The following is a 17,905-nucleotide window of genomic DNA, read 5'->3' as shown; positions in this document are numbered from 1 at the left end:
TGTACTAAATTTACTTTGCACAAAGGAAAAAACATCAGCCTCTGCCTAGATGCAAGAGACAAGGAGAAACCCCTTCATGCAAGATGCTCCCTATTCATGGTGAATCCCTTACAAGCAGGTATGAAGCTTCTTGTGCCTCTGATGCTTCCAGGTCAAAAATGGAAAGAGCCAGCCTTTGGTAGGCACCAATGTGTCAATGTGCAATTACAAGGATTTCTTTCTGGACTGTACCCAAGAACATCTCCTTCTCTCTGTTCTGGGTACCCTTTCTCTGCTTGGCTCTATTCTCAGACCAACTGAGTATGTGCCCTATTTCTATAGTTAATCAGACTCATTTCCAGAGATCTATTTTCATTTTGTGATTCTTTGGAACACATTTCAGTCGGGGTTTTTCATTTAGGTTAAATCCCCCGCCTGATTTGTTTCTACCTATCCAGATCCACCTTATCCTTAGCAGATGCCCACTCATCACTTACCTGTGCCGCCAAGCTCCACTTGCAATGTTCAGTCCCCCCATAAGCTGAACCAGTCCCTTAACCAGCATTTGACAAAAGCAATCCACCTTTCTTTTCCTGGTGAACATAGGCAATGATCTAGCCAAGCGCCCCTGTAGCTGTGTGATAATCAGTTGATAAATCAGTAACCAGTCCCCTCTCCCTTTCCATATCACCCACAGTAAACTCCTGGACAGCGTGAAATGGCATGGCAATGCTGATAAGAAATAGAGCTTCGGGAATCTGAAGGCCTGCGTTCATCATGATAACATGAGATACTTGATGCACACACTCCATATTTTCCACTGAAGCAAGTGATGGAAAAGTGATAAATTGTACCCTCTCAGAAGCAAAACACTTGTCATACCTGGAAGAATAAGGAGTTTCGGCATGTTCTGGCTTGCACGGGTTTCACTGCATCTTGTAAGGCGTTTCCTTAAAAGAGGTGAATGGGGGGATCTGAAGTGACCATTTGAACACATTCAAGTGAATGGGTACCAAGTTGGGCTGCTAATAGCAAGGTCAGCAGTTTGAAACCACCAGCCACTCGGCAGGAGAAAGATGTGGCTTTCTACTCCTGTATAAGATTTACAGTCTCAGACACCCAGGGGTAATTCTCCCCTGTCTTGTAGGGTCGCTATGAGTCAGAATCGACTCCGTGGCAGTGAGTTTCATTCTTAGTTCACTAGAAGAAGTAGATGCAGAATACTCAAGAGCATCAGTTCGTCAGTGAAGCAACCTGAATTCCAACTCTGCCACTAATTATAATAAAACCTGTGAAAACTGGAACCTAAGCATGTCAGAGAAGGAAAGCTCAAATGTTTTCCAGTAACAAGGAGCAATAGAATAGTGGTAAGACTGCACACTGTCACAAAAGGAAACTTTTAAGAGCTGGGCACAGCTCTCAGAGGTTTCAGCGTATTTCCTAATGAGTTACCTAACTTTTCTGGCTTTTTTTCATATGTAGACTAAATACAACAACAATCATAACTATATGAAGTTATTTAAATAATTACATAAGATAATACCCTGAAGTGCTTAGGCCAGTATAATTTTGAGTTGGATTATTAACTTCAAGATCAGCAGTTCAAGACCACCAAGTTGAAGAAGAAAAACAATGTGATTGGAGCAAATCGAGAAAACCAATTTGATAACATTCGATGTGGCCTCCTAATAATGGTAAAACATTACTGAGCAACGCATGTCTGCACAATCTGGCCATGCGGAGACCCACATGAACTTGGGACAACAAAGAACAATTTGCCTAAAGTTCTTTGGTTTCGAAATAGTACCCATGCAACTGAAGGAAATCTTCTTTTGACTGACTCCAAGGAAGTACTCTCTGGCCAAGGACACGATCTCACTACCATCCAGTCCATTTGGCTCCGGAGCAACCCTGTAGGCCAGAGTCGAACAGGCCCTGTGGGTTTCCAGACTCTAGCGCTCGATTGGAACAGACCTCCTGGTCTTTCCCCCATGGAGCTGCCTGAGCATTCCCACCTGCTGACTTTGCAGTCAGCAGCCCGCTGCACAGTCAGTACACCAGGGGTCCACACCCAACCAGGAGCACTTGCTACATTTAGGAGAATAACCTTTGGGGAGACTTCCTTTAAATCTTAAATCCTTTCAAAATATAGGTGCTTGTAAATTAGCTGCCGCCATTATGTGTTGGTTCAATGGCGTGTATCGGTTCTTACTATTAGCCACGCCCGATGTGGGAAACCCGAGCTTGAATCGCTATGGGCACCACACTACTGAGAAGGACACTCATTTATAGTGCCCAGCTCTGGCCCTTAGTGACAAGTAATGTTGTAAGAATTTGAAATAATATAAAAAGAAATATTTTAATAGGATGCTGCCATTAGTTGCTCTCCAAAAATAAAATGTTATATTAGTAGCTCATTCTTTTAAAACTTACAGTAATCACAGCCTTTACATCAAACATCTGATCTGCAGTGACCAGTGACCAGGGACTTTGTTCCTATGGTCTGATGGCAACCCCAGGTCTAGCTCTTCCTGAGTTCTGCGTGAATTGGTATGAAGTGTAGCTTGGTAATCACTTGTAAATGATGATCGTTTGTTAATCTTCTCTTTAATGCTATATACTGAAGACCTCATGACTATGAATTGCATCTGGTTCCTACCTCTAGATCTGCTAAGATTTCAATGGAGAAACCCCTATTCAGGCTTTCACTTGATTTTCAAGACTCCGAGAGAGCCAAGATCGATAACTCCTTTGATTAGGAATAACATTTCTTAAAGATAAAATAATACTTCTTCTCAATTACCTTGTATACCAGCAATCTTGTCTCAGGTGTGACAAACCATATATAATTACCAATGAAATGTTGGTGAAATTAAAATTAATAAAGAGCTATTCAAAGCAATTTACAACTTGACAGAGAGAAGAAACCTGCAGAGGTTCTGTTTGAAAGGCAGTACATTTTTTTCTCTCCCCTGAATTCATGCTATGTCTCTGACTCGGAGAAAGTGAGACAAGGGAGAAGAAAAAAAAAATAACATTCTGGTCCTTCGTCGTGGCACCTTTAACATTCCAGATGAGTATGTGTTTTCTTTTCCTAAGTGAAAACCAGTTCCCACATGGCTTCCAGTGTTTTCTTTCCCTTTAAAATGTGTGATCCTTTCAGGAACATGGAGAGGTCATTGTCTGTGCATTTCTGTGTCCTAATTTTTCTCATTTGGGTGTGTGCTTTGACACAGCAGCTGGAATTTGGGAGAAAAACACCTTGGGGCTCATTGCAGCTTCTAGTCACATAGTAAACACTCCCTTCTGGAACTGGCAAACCGTTGTCTCGATTCAAATGCTAAGCTTCTGTTTCAGGCCATTCATTCCTACGGATGCCACCGCACAATGAGCAATGTGGACCGCAAATCAGCCCCAAGGAGACATGGATTTATCCCGGAGTCTTCAGCTCACACCCCGGTACAGGCCAGGACCCAAACAATGCAGAGCCTCCCACCAGGAAAGCAAGCAATCCCTGAGTCCAGTCATCATTCTGTCAGTCCAGTCTGCTCTAACTGTTGGCATTTCTTCCATTTTTAATTACTGCACTTGTCACCGAGACCTTGGAAGGATGAATGGCACAACCATACCATGCTGGGGAACTACTTTCTCAGAAAATGCCCCCTCTCAGCCATCACTAGTCTGAAGACCCCAGAGAGGGTGGAGGGCGGGAGGGAGACAGTAAACAAAGGCAGGCGAAGGAAAGAACATCTTGAGATGAGTAAGGTAAGTCGTGACAAATCTTTCTATGGATGATTACATCTTCCTGGACAACTTCGATTCAGAGGTCTTCAAATAGATGGCCTTAAGTAAAGTCTTCCCAACTGCCTGCCTGGCAGACACGTCAACGTTTCACGCACGACTTACCTGGGAATCTTGTGGTGAGCTGATCTGATGTCTTCTGTTCTGAAGTCTGTTAAACTGGACCAAAACGCTGACAGCCCCAGTCTGCCAAAGAGAAACGTAAAAGCCAAGCGTCCACAGGGGATTTCTCTTTTGTGCAAATAGTTAACACAGCTCAGCTGCTAACCAAAACATTACTGGTTTGAGTCCACCCAGAAGTTCTTCTGAAGAAACGCTTAGCAGTCTGCTTCTAAACCATGAGCCATTCAGAGCTCCATGAAGCACAGTTCTACTCGGACACCTACAGGATTGCCACAAGTAGGGGCTGACTCAAAGCAAGCGTATTGCTTTGCACTTTCATGTATCTTGAGCTCTGCTGCCCTTTTCTCATCTGACCCTATGTTCCCCTCTCCTGAGAGTCAGCAAAGGGCCAATCCCCAAACATGCACAGCGGCACAATAGCTGGGCTGACAAACATGCCGTCTCATTTTTCACAGACTTCCAATCCTGGCTCGTATTTACAAGCAGAGAGTGCCTCTTCTTGTATTATTTCCCCTCCATTTTCAAAACAAGAACTTAGCTTACACTTGCCTGGTAGGGAGGACACTAGGTTTGTGACAGTGGTTTCCCAGAATGAGATTCATCCATTTTACCCTGGATGTGCTGATCCTGAGACTCTCCCACCCGTGGGAAAGCGAGATGCGTGGTCTGGTCTAGTGGGGGACAAGAGTATGCCTCCCCCTGGGGGAATATATATATATATATAATTTTACAGTTTTGATGCTTTGTTGTTCCTACTTAATTCTTCTTTTCTATGTGTGCATATCTTTCATTCATTTTCTTTCTGAATAGAATGTACACATCCCTACCATTTCACTTTTGTCATTGTTTTTCTTTGCTATAATTGGGTACGGAGCTCATATTTAGCTAGAGGCTCATAGTATGAGAATAGTTAAAACAAATTAATGGTCATTAAATGGGATCATGTGGGTGAGAACTATATTTGATGGGAAGAATTACACTTCTTGAAATAATTTTCTAATTAAAGCTCGAATGATTCAATTAGCCATCCAGTGGCATTCGATTGCCAAGGATCTAGAAAGTGCCAAGTTCATTTTGCTTTATGCCTGCCTCAATGCTTTTAATTTGATGCCCTAGTGGCGCAGTACTGAAGTGCTAGACATGAAACTAAAGGTCAGTGGTTTGAACCCGCCAGCTGCTACATTGGAGAAAGATGTGGCACTGGGCTTCTTGAGCATGCTCCATTTTTGAAACCGGAAGCGGGCAGTTGTACTCTGACTGATAGGGTTGCTTTGAATCAGAATGGGCTCAAACCAACAGGTTTGGTTTTATTTATTGAATTGCTTTGAATAATGAGAGCCAACTCAAGTTATTTTTAAATATAGTGCTGCATCAATTACAACTCCATGGGTTTCCATATCTCTTCTCTAGGGGTAGATTACTCAATCAACAAGGTAAGCTTTTGGGAAATATGTGAAATTATTTGTTATAGAATGGTCAGTAAACATGATCAGCTCATGCTTACCTTGTTTTCTGGCCCTGTCATGCTTTATTCTGTAGGAAGGTGCTGTCGGGTTTGCAGAGAAATACATATGTCATATTTAGAAGCAGAATCTTTGATGTAGTGGGGATAAAGGAAATTGTTCACTACAGATTAGTAAGTAAGCAGAGGTAAGCCCATGCTTACCTTGCATGTTAGGTCATCTGACATGCTCTTATCATATGTATTTTTTCTCAGTGTCAGTAATTTGTTTAACATATTGTACAACGTAATACATTTCATTAGCAGCATTGACTCTGACACAGTGAAAGAGTTATCTTCTGTTGAACACTGACTATTTCTGGGTATTTTGCATCCTTTCTATAAATCTCATTCTATATCAGCAATGAAAAACTTGGCTTAATTTTTGGCTATCCCCACTTTATCCCTGCTGAAATTTGAGGGTCCAGTAATTTTCACAGCTAAAAGTCGATGGAGCCAGAATCCAAATTCAGATCCATCTAGATCTTAAATCAGTGCCTGAAAGAGCCCAACCATTGCCTCTGTCATTAACTAGGATTCATGGTTTAGTAGGGTAATTGTAAATAAATTGATTAGGATTAATTTGTAGCTATTGGGTTCATGTTTTGAATACGGGGTCTGTTTGCCTGACTTTATGAAAAAAAAACAACAGGCTGTTAAATTAGTTACTTCTCACGGTAGCCTAAAGGGACTAATTAGATGTATCCATGAGAACGTCTAGTTAGTATAACAGACAGCTTAGGCAGTGAGAAGGGAAAGGTAATTCAGAGCTCGTGGTTTCAGGAGATCAGAGAGGAGACAGGCTGAGTGACAGAAAAGGCAGACCCAGGAGATTGAAGGCTTTGAGTCTTTTGGTAATTTAGAAGCGGTAACAATGCGCTTTCTCTGGTATTTAATAGGGGTGCTTGTTCTTCTTGATTGAGAAGCATAGAAAGAACAAAAACAAAACAATTAAAACTGAGTGAAGCTATACATCAGCAAAGAAATAATACAGAAGGAAATAACTTAAAATATTATCCAAGATTATGTCTGTGAATAAGAATACAGATAATTTCCATTTTCTTTGCGTCTTTTTTTTTGCATTGCAGATTCTCTACATTGAGTAGGACTATACACACAGTTTAGAGTAGAAAATGAGAGTAGATTTTGATTAGTTTTGTTTTTGTAGTAAAGCATGATGATTAAGCATGTTTGGAAGCAAAGCCTGTGTTTTAAGCCTAACTTCACAATTTATTAACTTTGTGACCTTGGGCAAATTACATATCTTATCTGACCATCGGTGTTTCTATTTATAGTTACTCAACAAATGGTAACTTATTCTTCTAATGATCATTTCTAGTATATAGAAAGTGTTGTTCTTGTTTTCCTCTTGATATTATTTATTTTTTCTGCTTTTAATGCGAATTGACACTTCTATTTCAAATAATACAAACAGCAATGTTTCCCAAGAATTTTCCCCTAGAAATGTCCATACCTAAAATAAAATGTCCACGTCAGTAACAATCAACAGCATCACAAACCAGCTGATGGCAGTCTAAAGACTAAATGCAAAGTCTAGAGGAGAAAATGTATCTGCTTTTCCCCTGCCCCAACAATCTTCAGGTTACATCAAGCTTGCAGACAGCTACTGTATTATCTGAGAAATCCCAGAAATTGAGTCTTTGAGCTATCAGCTAACCCATACTTGCCTCAAACATTCCAATTACCGGTATATGCTGCCTTTGTGTAAAGCTTTTAAGTATGGGTTGTGTCTCTATGTCCCCATGTTACCCAAATACATCTTAGAGCTCTTTATGGCCTACGTTTGGCACACTTTCATGAGAGGTGAAAAACAGCCCTGCAACTAAAAATAAAGTAGTAATTCCAACCTTTACTGGTCTCTCCCAAAGAGCATCGCTACTGTCAATCATCAATACTGACGAAGCACTCACAAAGCTAAATTTGCTCTCAAGAGGAATTGCTCAAGATTCACTTTTTCTTAAAACCCTTTCCTTTACTTGTCTTTATCTCCCCATCACTCTCGAAGCTTCTTCAAACTCTCTCCCACACACTCCTTTCACACTCTCCATCAATGCTGTCTCTTCCGCTCCTCTTTGATTTTTCCTCCACCCTACCCTTCTCACTACTTCATTCTTTCTGGTCTGTATCCATCTGCTCAATAAGGCCTATGGTCCTAGAGAAGGGTTAAAGAATTAAAATAATGTAGATGCTAATTATACATGACAAATATATCACATTTGAAATAAGCACACAACCTTCTAATTTGTGTATTTCTAATTTATCACCTTAAACCACTAGATACTAAGCAAATTAATTTAATCTGTACTATTCTATTATTCATAATACTAATCCCAAACTAAACCCAAACCCGTTGCCTCTGGGGTGATCCTAACTCATAGCAATTAAAGGCTATGATCTTTAAGAAGCAGACTGCCACAGCTTTCTCCCACAGAGTGGCTGGTGGGTTTGAGCAACTTGACCTTTTGCTTAGCAGCTGAACACTTTGACTGCCCTGGTGGCAGTCTCTAGTAGGACTAGTTGCTAAAACTGACCAAGTACCTACTATGAACTAACAACACACTAGATACTCAGGATATCTTGGGTACCCAAGATGACTGGGCACTAAATTACCTTGTTTAACCTTTAAAACAACCTTGTGAGGACTTTACTTTCCTTGTTCAAGGTAAGGTAGTGAATGGCAAAAATAAGACTTCATCTGGATCTTAATGCTCTATAATGGCAAAGCCCCAAACTTAACCAGAATGCTATTTATAATTTATTAGAAGACTTTGGAGGCTGGTTACTGAAAATAATCAGCCTTGGTATAAGACTTGGTTCGGATCTGAGCTTATTAGCAGCTGATGAGTTCATGTTCTCTGTTCATTTACGGAATGTTTCCTAGGTAGATTAATGCATGGGCAAATGGAAGTACAGAAGCAGTTTTCACTGGATTGTGTTACAGCTGTTCTATCTGCCCTTCTCTCTCTTTGAGGACTCATGACTGCACAATTTCTGAATAGGTAAGTGAGAAGAACAAAAATGGCAACTCCTCTTCCTGATGTTGAGGGTTTAGGCTTTCTATTTTTTAAAGTTTTACTTTTAAATGAATAAATCCTCTTAATCATACATCCTAGACTATCCTTATTCCAGGGTTTAGCTGTAAGAACGCTGGCAGCTTCATCGTATAAATTGACTCTAATTTTTTGTGAAACTTGGAATATTTCTTTAGGGGACGTGCATGCTGGAGACGGGCTTGTAAAATTTGATCAGTCTAGCTCCAGAGTGGTGAGAGGATAATGGATCACTTGAAACATGGCCACATTCGTTTCAGCAAGTCATCAGAAGAAATATGTCAACTCTTTGGTCACCCTTGTTTCATTGAATACCTCTTTATTTTGAGGTAACTGGGCTTTGGATTTCTGGACCAACTTATGTTGACTGGTGTGTTTGTGTGTGTGTGTATTATTTAGTATGCATGTCCACAGCCTTTTTTTTTCTATCTATATACACCTTGAAAATCTGAAACACATGCTTTTTTCTTCCAGATTTCTTGGTTACTTCTCTCTCTACTTTTGACTGGGAGCACTGTAAAAAATGGCTTCTTACCCAGTTGAGACCCACCCCTGAAACCAGAGTATAGAGTGGAAAGTGCAAGTGGTCTAAATTGCTGAAAGAGTGATTAGAGACTTTTCAGGCCCAAAGCAAAGCTGGATCAGCGTTAAAGGGCAGCTCTCGATTATTAAGAAAACTCTTTCATCCCTGGAGAGTAAACATTAAGTTCATAAAAGGCTCTGCAGTGACCCATGGAGTCCATTCTGATATTTCCAGCAACCACAGGGAGATGACATAAGACTAACTGAGGTCTTTTCAATAGAGTCCCAGACGTTCTTAGCATGTTGTCATGTATGTTTATTGAAAGGTCATGATGTACAGCGGTAGCAAAAGGCTTCCACAGGTTCTGTCTTTCCCTTGGTTCAAACCAGACAAGGTTAGCCTCACTTCTTCTTCTCTCTGTAGCTTCAAACAGTGTAAAATCCGGTCAAATCTTCTGGAACCATTGCATTTCTGGTAACCATGGCTGGAGCCTGTCAGAGCATGAAGCTATGACCTTTTCAGATTCCCCTATGACCGTTTGCCATAGCTAGGAGCTACAGGTATTGCTTGCACCTTTTTACCATAGGCATTCGCCTCAAAATGGTTTCAAGAAAACTACCATTCCTCTAAAGTGCTGCCTTATCTTTATGTTATTAAGTCATTCCCACGGCCCCCACACCATTCTGTTGGTTCCTCGCAGTCAGATATGTTGAAGTGAGGATCAGGATGCTCTGGGAAGCAGGAGGAATCAGAGTTGAGGACGGGGAGGCATAGCCGCCCCAGCTGCTGGCCACTGGCTTAGTATTCTTTACTCCACAGTCGTAGGTCTTGGTAGATAAACAAAGCTATTTAATCCAAAATGCACTGAATTTTGGGGGAAAAAATGTGATCAAGAAGATGTGTGCAATTTTGTAAACACAAACCAAACCTGTTCCTATCAAGTTGATTCCTACGCATAGCGACCCTCCAGGGCATGATAGAACTGCCTCCTTGGGTTTCTGAGGCTGTAAATCTTTATGAGAGCAGACAGCTTCCTCTTTCTTTTGTGGAGTGGTTGGTGGATTTGAACTGGTGACTGTGCAGTTAGCAATCCAATGCATAACCCACTATCCCAGCAGGGCTCCTGTGCACTGTAGTAGAGGGTGTTGGATATCAAGCAAGACAGGCTTGAGATCAAGTCTCCAATCACATGAGAACTTGATGGAAGACCCGAGATGGTTTGGGTTCGATCCAAACTATTCCATGTTTCAGTTGTTTGTGTGTGAAAGAGAAAAGTTTAACAGGTACACTGACAGCCACTGCCACCAAGTGGATTCCAACCCTTAGTGAGCTTATAGGATAGAGTGGAACTACGCGGTTGGGTTTCGAAGACAGTAAAGTTTTATGGGCGCAGACATTTTTCTCAGGCAAAGCAGTTCGTAGGCTTGGACCACCGATCTGCTCTTGTGGTTAAACACCAGCAGGGTGACTTGTGATACCAGTTGTTTCAGGAATCACAATCAGAGCAGTGTGAGTCAGCGAGAAGAAGCCTACATTCAATTAACATGTGTGCTGTTTGATGAAACCGGGGAAGGAGTGCACAATAAAACGGTGAGCAATGAAACCACGCAAATCTGCTGAATTGTAGGCCGATTTTAAACATGTAACCAGTTTAGACTGAAGCCTTTTTATGGACATTGATATTACAGTAAAATTGAAGAAAAGGAAAACCTTTTTTTTCCCTTCAGATATATGCCATCCTAGTTTTCACATTGATATACACATCTCACCTAAAAGTCGTAATAGACATATGCAGTTTAGTTTTCTGTTTGGTTACTATCACACCGAATATGTTCCTAAATTCAGTTTCACTTTTAATGGCTGTAGATCAAATGGTTATTTGGTAGTTTTAGACTTGTCACTTGGATAAATAAAACTTTGGTGAACATATTCTTGAGTGTGACTTTTATTCTTTATCTTTATTTATGGTACACCTCTAGAGTCAAGAGCATGAGTTTCTTGAAATTAATTGCCAAACTGCTTTCCAAAAGAACAAAATATTATCAACCTGCAGATATGCGCACACACACACAGTACAAAGGTAATAACATTCACTAGAATATCACCACTGGATTTTTACGTTTAAAGATACTTTTCAACATGTAAAGTTCATACATTAATTACTTAGTTTAATGTATTCTTTGATTAATAGTGAAGTATATGTCTTTTTCATATTTTAATTTTACCATTTATTTCTCTAAGTGTCCATTCTTGGGCTCCTTGTGTTCTTATTTTGTTCATCTTTCTGATTTTAGAAAATAACTCTAACCCTTTAAATAATATTATCTATCTCTCCCTCAAGTACTGAACCCTGCTATTTATTTAATAAATATAATTTCTATGTTTTCATTCAAAACCCTAATTTCAAAGCAAAAATAATACCACCAATAAAACTCAAGTCTTCTAACTTTACTTCTAAACCCGTCTTTGTATGTTTATATATCTGACTATAATACTGTTTACTTTTCTGATAACTATTTTTGTGTTTATCTTTGTTATTGCAGATTCCATGAAAAGATGTCTATATGTGGGTCTATTTTCACTGCCTGGCACATAAAAATCACCATATCCATATATCTATGTAAACATAATTTCCTGGTGCTTAATGTCATGAGACCATAAAATGAAAAAGGCTATGAAGTGACCTCCAAATGAACTTGTTTTGGAGATAAAGAGTTTTGTCTTCCAGGCATGAAAAAAATTCTTATTTGTTTAGTACTTCTTCTTTAAAAATCATTATATTGGGGGCTCATACAACTCTTATCATAATCCATCCATCCATTCTGTCAAGCACATTTGTACATTTGTTACCATCATCATTTTCAGAACATTTTCTTTCTACTTGAGCCCTTGGTATCAGCGCCTCATTTTCCCCTTCCCTTCCCTCTCTTACCACCCTCACAAACCCTTGATAATTTATAAATTATTGTAATTTTGTCATGTCTTACATGGTCTGATGTGTCTCTTCACTCACTTTTCTGCTGTCCATCCCCCAGGGAGGAGGTTATATGTAGATCCTTATGATCGGTTCCCCCTTTCTACCCCATCTTCCCCTTCCCCTCCTGGTATCCCCACTCTCCTTATTACCCCTGAGGGGTTTATCTGTCCTGGATTCCCTGTTTCCAGCTCTTATTTGTACCCAAATACATGCCCTGGTCTAGCCAGATTTGTAAGGTATAATTGGGATCATGATGGGAGAGAGGGGGAAGCATTAAAGAACTAGAGGAAAGTTATATGTTTCATCAGTGCTATACTGCACCCCGATTGGCTCATCTCCTCCCCGCCATCCTTCTGTAAGATGATGTCCAGTTGCCTATAGATGGGCTTTGGGTCACCACTCCATACTCTCCTCATTCACGATATGTCTTTTTGTTCTTTGATGCCTTTTACCTTATCCCATCAACACCTTGTGATCACACAGGCTAGTGTGCTTCTGCTATGTGGGCTTTGTTGTTTTTCAGCTAGATGGCCACTTGTTTATCTTCAAGCCTTTGAGACCCCAGATACGATATCTTTTGATAGCCAGGCACTTTATCAGCTTTCTTCACCACATTTGCTTATGCACTTGCTTTGTCTTCAGTGATTGTGTCAGGAAGGTGAGCATCATGAAATGCCAGTTTAATAGAACAAAGTATTCTTGCATTGAGGGAGTACTTGAGTGGAGGCCCAATGTCCATCTGCTACCTTAATACAAAACCTATAAATATATGCACATAGATCTATTTCCCCATCCTCATATAAAAATATATTTACATATTTACATGCCTTTATTTTGACCTTTATAAATGCCCTTTGCCTCCTAGTTCTTTCCTCTATTCCTTTTACTTTCCTCTTGTCCCACTATCATGTTCAGCCTTCATTTGGGTTTCAGTAATTCCTCATGGTTACATTACCCTTGATTAAGCCCTATCAGACCTCCTACACCCTCCTCACCACCGATTTTTGGATCACTTGTTGTTCCTTTGTCCCTGGGTTTGGTAATACCATTTCCTTTCCCCAACCTCCCCCTTTCCCATGCCCTGCCAGAACAGTTGGTCCTGTTGTTTTCTCCTCCAGATTGTTTATCCTGCCTAGTTTACCTAGATAATCCCGCGGAAATAATAATGTGCACAAAACAAGACAAAACAAAACAAAGCAACAAAAGAAAATAAAACCAAACAACAACAATAACAGCAACTATAAGAAACCAATGACAAAAAAGAAAACAGAAAAGCTTGTAAATAATTCGAGGACTGTTTGTTACCTTTTAGGGCTGTTTTGCGGTTGAGTCTGGTGGGGTGCCATGACCTGGTCCCAAAGTCTATTTTTGGTTCTCCCTTGGGACGTCCTTGCTCTGCTCCCCTTGCTCTTCTGTTGCATGCCCTTAGTGTTTTCCTCAGTGTGGTGGGGTCAGATCAGGTGCAATTCCCACACTGTGTCTCCAGTGTTGTACCCTGTATGGCTATGGGTCAGTGAGGGATGTCGTGTCTCATCATGGGGCCAGCCCTATGGTCCTTTCTGTGCATTGGCTGCTCTGAGTGGGGATATCGTCCTCAGGGTTTGGTGGGCCAGGATGTGCTCCACTGTCTCTTCTTCCCCCTTTATTTGCTCCCATGTGCTCTGATCAGCCACGTCCCTCTCCCTGAGCTGAAGATTCAGTGCTTTCCTCTGAAGCAAATTCTCCCGAGGGAAGGGGCAGCTGTCCACTTAGTTGGGATTGGGGTCAGCCCCTCAGACCACTCTACTGGTTCCCAACTTCATGCTGGTATGTTGCATTCACGGCTTAGAGCACCAGGTTGAAATGTGGTCCCTCTTTCCCTGTGGAGATATGAACAATACCCTCCCCTTGGGTGGGTTAGTGCCCTGTTCCCCTGCTACCCAATTCTTTTTCATTTTTTTTCCTTTCCCCACCTCTTTAGTTGGCTACCATATGTATCCCTGGGTTTAGTCTGGCCTCTGCCATTCTACCTGGACCTCAGCCCAGGAATGTTTGCATACAGTAGCTTTTTTCCAAGGCCCTCTTTTAATTTTTAAGCTTACCTCAGCAGACTCATGTTGTACTTGTCGTTTTGTGCTTGGCATACTTCGCTTAGCTTAGTTTCCTCTAGTTCTTCTCAGGTGGTGATGTGCTTCTTGCCTTCATCATTGCTTTTTTAGAGACGCATAATACTCCATTGTATATATGTAGCAAATATTTTAATCCATTCACCTGTTGATGGAAATTTGGGTTGTTTCCAACTCCTTACAATTGTGAACTGTGTCGCGGTGAACATTGGAGCACAGATGTCTGGCTGTGGTTTGTTTCTTGTCTCTTCTGAGTATATTCTCAGTAGAGGGGTTGCTGCATCGTATGGTAGTTCAATTTCCATCTGTTTTAGATATCGCCAAATCAATTTTCATAGTGGCTGTACATACCTACAGGTCCACCAGCAGTAGATGAGAGTTCCTATCTCACCACAGTCCCTCCAACACTTGTTGTTTTCTGATATTTTGAATTGGGCTATCTTTGAGAGTATTAGGTAGTATCTCATAGCTGTTTTAATTTGCATTTCTCTCATGGCTAATGATTTGGAACATTTCTCATACGTTTATTAGCCATTGGGATTTCTTCCCTTGTGAAACTTCTGTTTAGGTCCTTTTTTGTACTGTAATCTTGAAATGTGTCTCCTGTAAGCAGCAGATTGATGGGTGGTATTTTCTAAGCCAGTCTGCTAGCCTCAGTCTTTTAATGCCTGTATTCAGATCATTGATATTGAGGGTTATTACCTCCATCTAAGGACTCTGTGATGTCATCTTGGAAGCTGTTTTCTCTTTGTTGCCCTCTGGGTGGGGTTGTTCTATGTGGCCGTTTCTTATTTGTGCTCGGTGAGTGCTGTTCTTCTGCAAGGATCTTTTGCAGGACTGAGTTTCTTTTAATGTATTCTTTGAGTTTTTCTTTGCCACGGAAGACTCTTACTTCTCCATCTATCTTGATGAATAATTTGGCTGGATAGAATTTTCTTGGGTTTGTGTTATTTTTTGTTCAATTTTTGGAATGAGTTACTCCACTCTCTCCTCTTTTTCAGTGTCCACTGATAGGTCTGAGCATATTCTTATTTGGGACTCTTTCTATGTGATTCTTATTTTTCCCTAGCTGCTCTAATGATTTTCTCCTTTTCCTCAAAGTTGGATAGTTTAACTATTATGTGCCTTAGTGACTTCTTCTTTGGATTTAGTCTAGGTGGTATTCTTTCAGCCTCCTGAATAGTTTCCTGGTTTCCATTCATTACGCTGGGGAAATTTACCTCCAACAATTCTCTCACTATTGTTGTAGATGACTTCTTTGTTGTGTTTTCCTCTGGTAAGCCAATAATTCTAATGTTGCTCCTCTTCATAGCATCAGACATAGCTCGTAGGGTTTATTCAGCTTCTCTGATGATTTTATTAGATTTTTGTTCATGTTTGTTGCAGTCTTCTTGGCTGTCCTGTAGGTCACTGATGCGGTTTCTCTGCCTCCTGCAGTCACTTTGGTGAAGTCTTTGAGTCTGCTACTGGTTTTTATTATCTCCTCCCAAAGCTCTTGTATTTCCTTTTGGTGTATGATCTTTAGATCCTCTATAATTTTATCCTTTTCCTGGATTGTTTGCCTCATATCCTGTATGACTCCAAGCAGCACTCTGAATATTTATTTCTGTGGCAGATCAATGTCTATTTCTATGCATGTTGTTGGGTTCAGGACATCTTCTGCCATTGCTTTTTGTTTCTCCTGGGTTTTTTTTTCATTGAGGTCATTGGGGCTGATTGCTGTTTGCTTTGCATTTTTTTAGAGGAGCCAGGTGCTGTTTTCTAGAGTTGAAGAGCACTGGGCTCTTTCTGGGAGACTCTAAGAAATGCTTCTTTGAACTGCCTGCAGCTAATTGCACTATGTAATTGACCTACCTACCCCTTTATCCTCCTGTGGCTTCACTCTTTCCCCAGTCAACCAGTTTTCAGTTATTTGGAGGGCAAGTTGGATGGTCCTCTCAGGGGATGCTGGTTAGGTAGTTGTGGATCCATGAGGATGGTGCTACACTGGGAAATTTTACAAGAAAAGTGATGGTGTGGCCCACGGCAGCTTGGGGCACTGCAGAGGGCATGTAGGGGTGCCTGCTGCAATGGGGGTGCCACAGATTTGGTGTAGTGCACGTGGAATGGTGGGCAGAATTGCCCTAATCAGGTAGATAGCTATGGAGGTGCGGCAGAGGTTCCCGTAGCAGCATGGAGCACTGGAGAGTGTTTGCTAAGCTGTCTTAGGCCATGTGAGGCTCTATGGCAGGTAAGAGTAAGTTCCCTCAGTCACGTGGGACCACAGAGGATTGGTAGGAGCTTCCCCAGCCACACTGGCAGGATTTCCCTGGAAGAAGGTGGGTGGGCTTTCCCCAGCCTCAGGTTATTCTGTCTCACAGTCTATGTCCAGTATGGCTGAACTATGACATAACCTGTCTTTTCAATTTTCCAGTTTCTCAGATAGATATGGAATGCCATGAATTAATCCTCTGTGATGTGCTCATTTTTTGTTTTCTAGTCTTTTGTTGACTCTTTGCACAATCATACGTTTTATTTCCAAGATCGGCTGTATCCTTTGATTTGTATTCTCTTTAAATAGTACTTTGCTCTTGTTTCATAGAAGAGAGAGTTTGTTTTGCTTTAGCTCTCTCACATGATACCCACCATGTCATTTTCACACCAGTGTCTCCCCTCCTGGTGACAGTCCTCAAATGTTCGGTGACCCTTGGATTTTGAAAGGCCGTGTACATGGTTTTGAACTTTGTCCCTTGGCTCATTTTACTTTATAGGGATGGCAAGGTAGACCATTATTATTGTGCCCTCACAAATATTAGCCTGAATTTGGCCCTGACAACAATAATGATCAGCCTTCCCACCCCTATAAAGTAAAACCTGCCAAGGGACAAAATTTGCAAATGCCTGCAGTGCCTCCCAAAATCTAAGGGTCACCAAACATCTGAGGCATGTCTTTGAGGAGAGAGATGCTAGCCTTAAAATGGCATCATGGGTATATTGGAAGTACCACTGCAATTGAAATACCCCAAGTGGTTGGCGGCTTTAATAGACCACTTTATTTTTTTCTCAGTTTAATGAAAGAAACAACAAAACAAAACAACAAGAACCCAAACTCACTGGTATGGAGTCGATTCTGACTCCCAGCAACCTACCTAGGACAGGGTACAAGTGCCCCTGTGGGTCTCCAAGACTCTACGGGAGTAGAGAACCCTGTCTTTGTTCTGAGAAATGGCTGGTGGTTTTGCCCAGTTAACCTTATGACTAACAGCCCAACATATAACTACTGAGATACCAGGGATCTTGTTCCACAATTTAGGAGGCTACAAAGCCAAGTTCAAGAGTTCTGACTCTACTCCAGAGAACTCTATAGTTCCCAAGTTTCTTTGGCCTACCCCTCTCTTTCCAGGGGGGAAAAGCATTACTCAGCACCCCTCTCGCCTCCCCTCCCCCCCCCGCTGGAAATCAAGAACTTTAGTACTTTAGCTCATAATCTGGAATAAAATGTAGGTATCTGCTTTTGCTGCCCCCTGGGTCCTTCCAGAGTACTGGCCCCCTTTCCCCGGCCAGCGGCAAGGGAGTTGTACCGTTTACTTTGAGAAACACTGCACTAGGGGAAAGCTTTCTCTACCTGGGGTTTGTAGAGGCTGTATAAACCTGGCATCCTGCAGCCTTGCTATATTCATTTATCAACACTGATATTTTATTATTGTGTTTCTGGTGTGCGTATGTATGCGCATTTACCATAAACAATCTAGTGCCATTTGCAAATGGAAATTGATTGATTTCTTCCTTTCCCATCGACACTTTTAAAATTTTTGCTTCTTGCCTAATTCCCCTGGCTACAATCTG

The sequence above is a fragment of the Tenrec ecaudatus genome, chromosome 4 (genome assembly GCF_050624435.1).
Source record: "Tenrec ecaudatus isolate mTenEca1 chromosome 4, mTenEca1.hap1, whole genome shotgun sequence".
NCBI lineage: Eukaryota > Metazoa > Chordata > Mammalia > Afrosoricida > Tenrecidae > Tenrec > Tenrec ecaudatus.
This window is presented reverse-complemented; position numbering follows the sequence as displayed.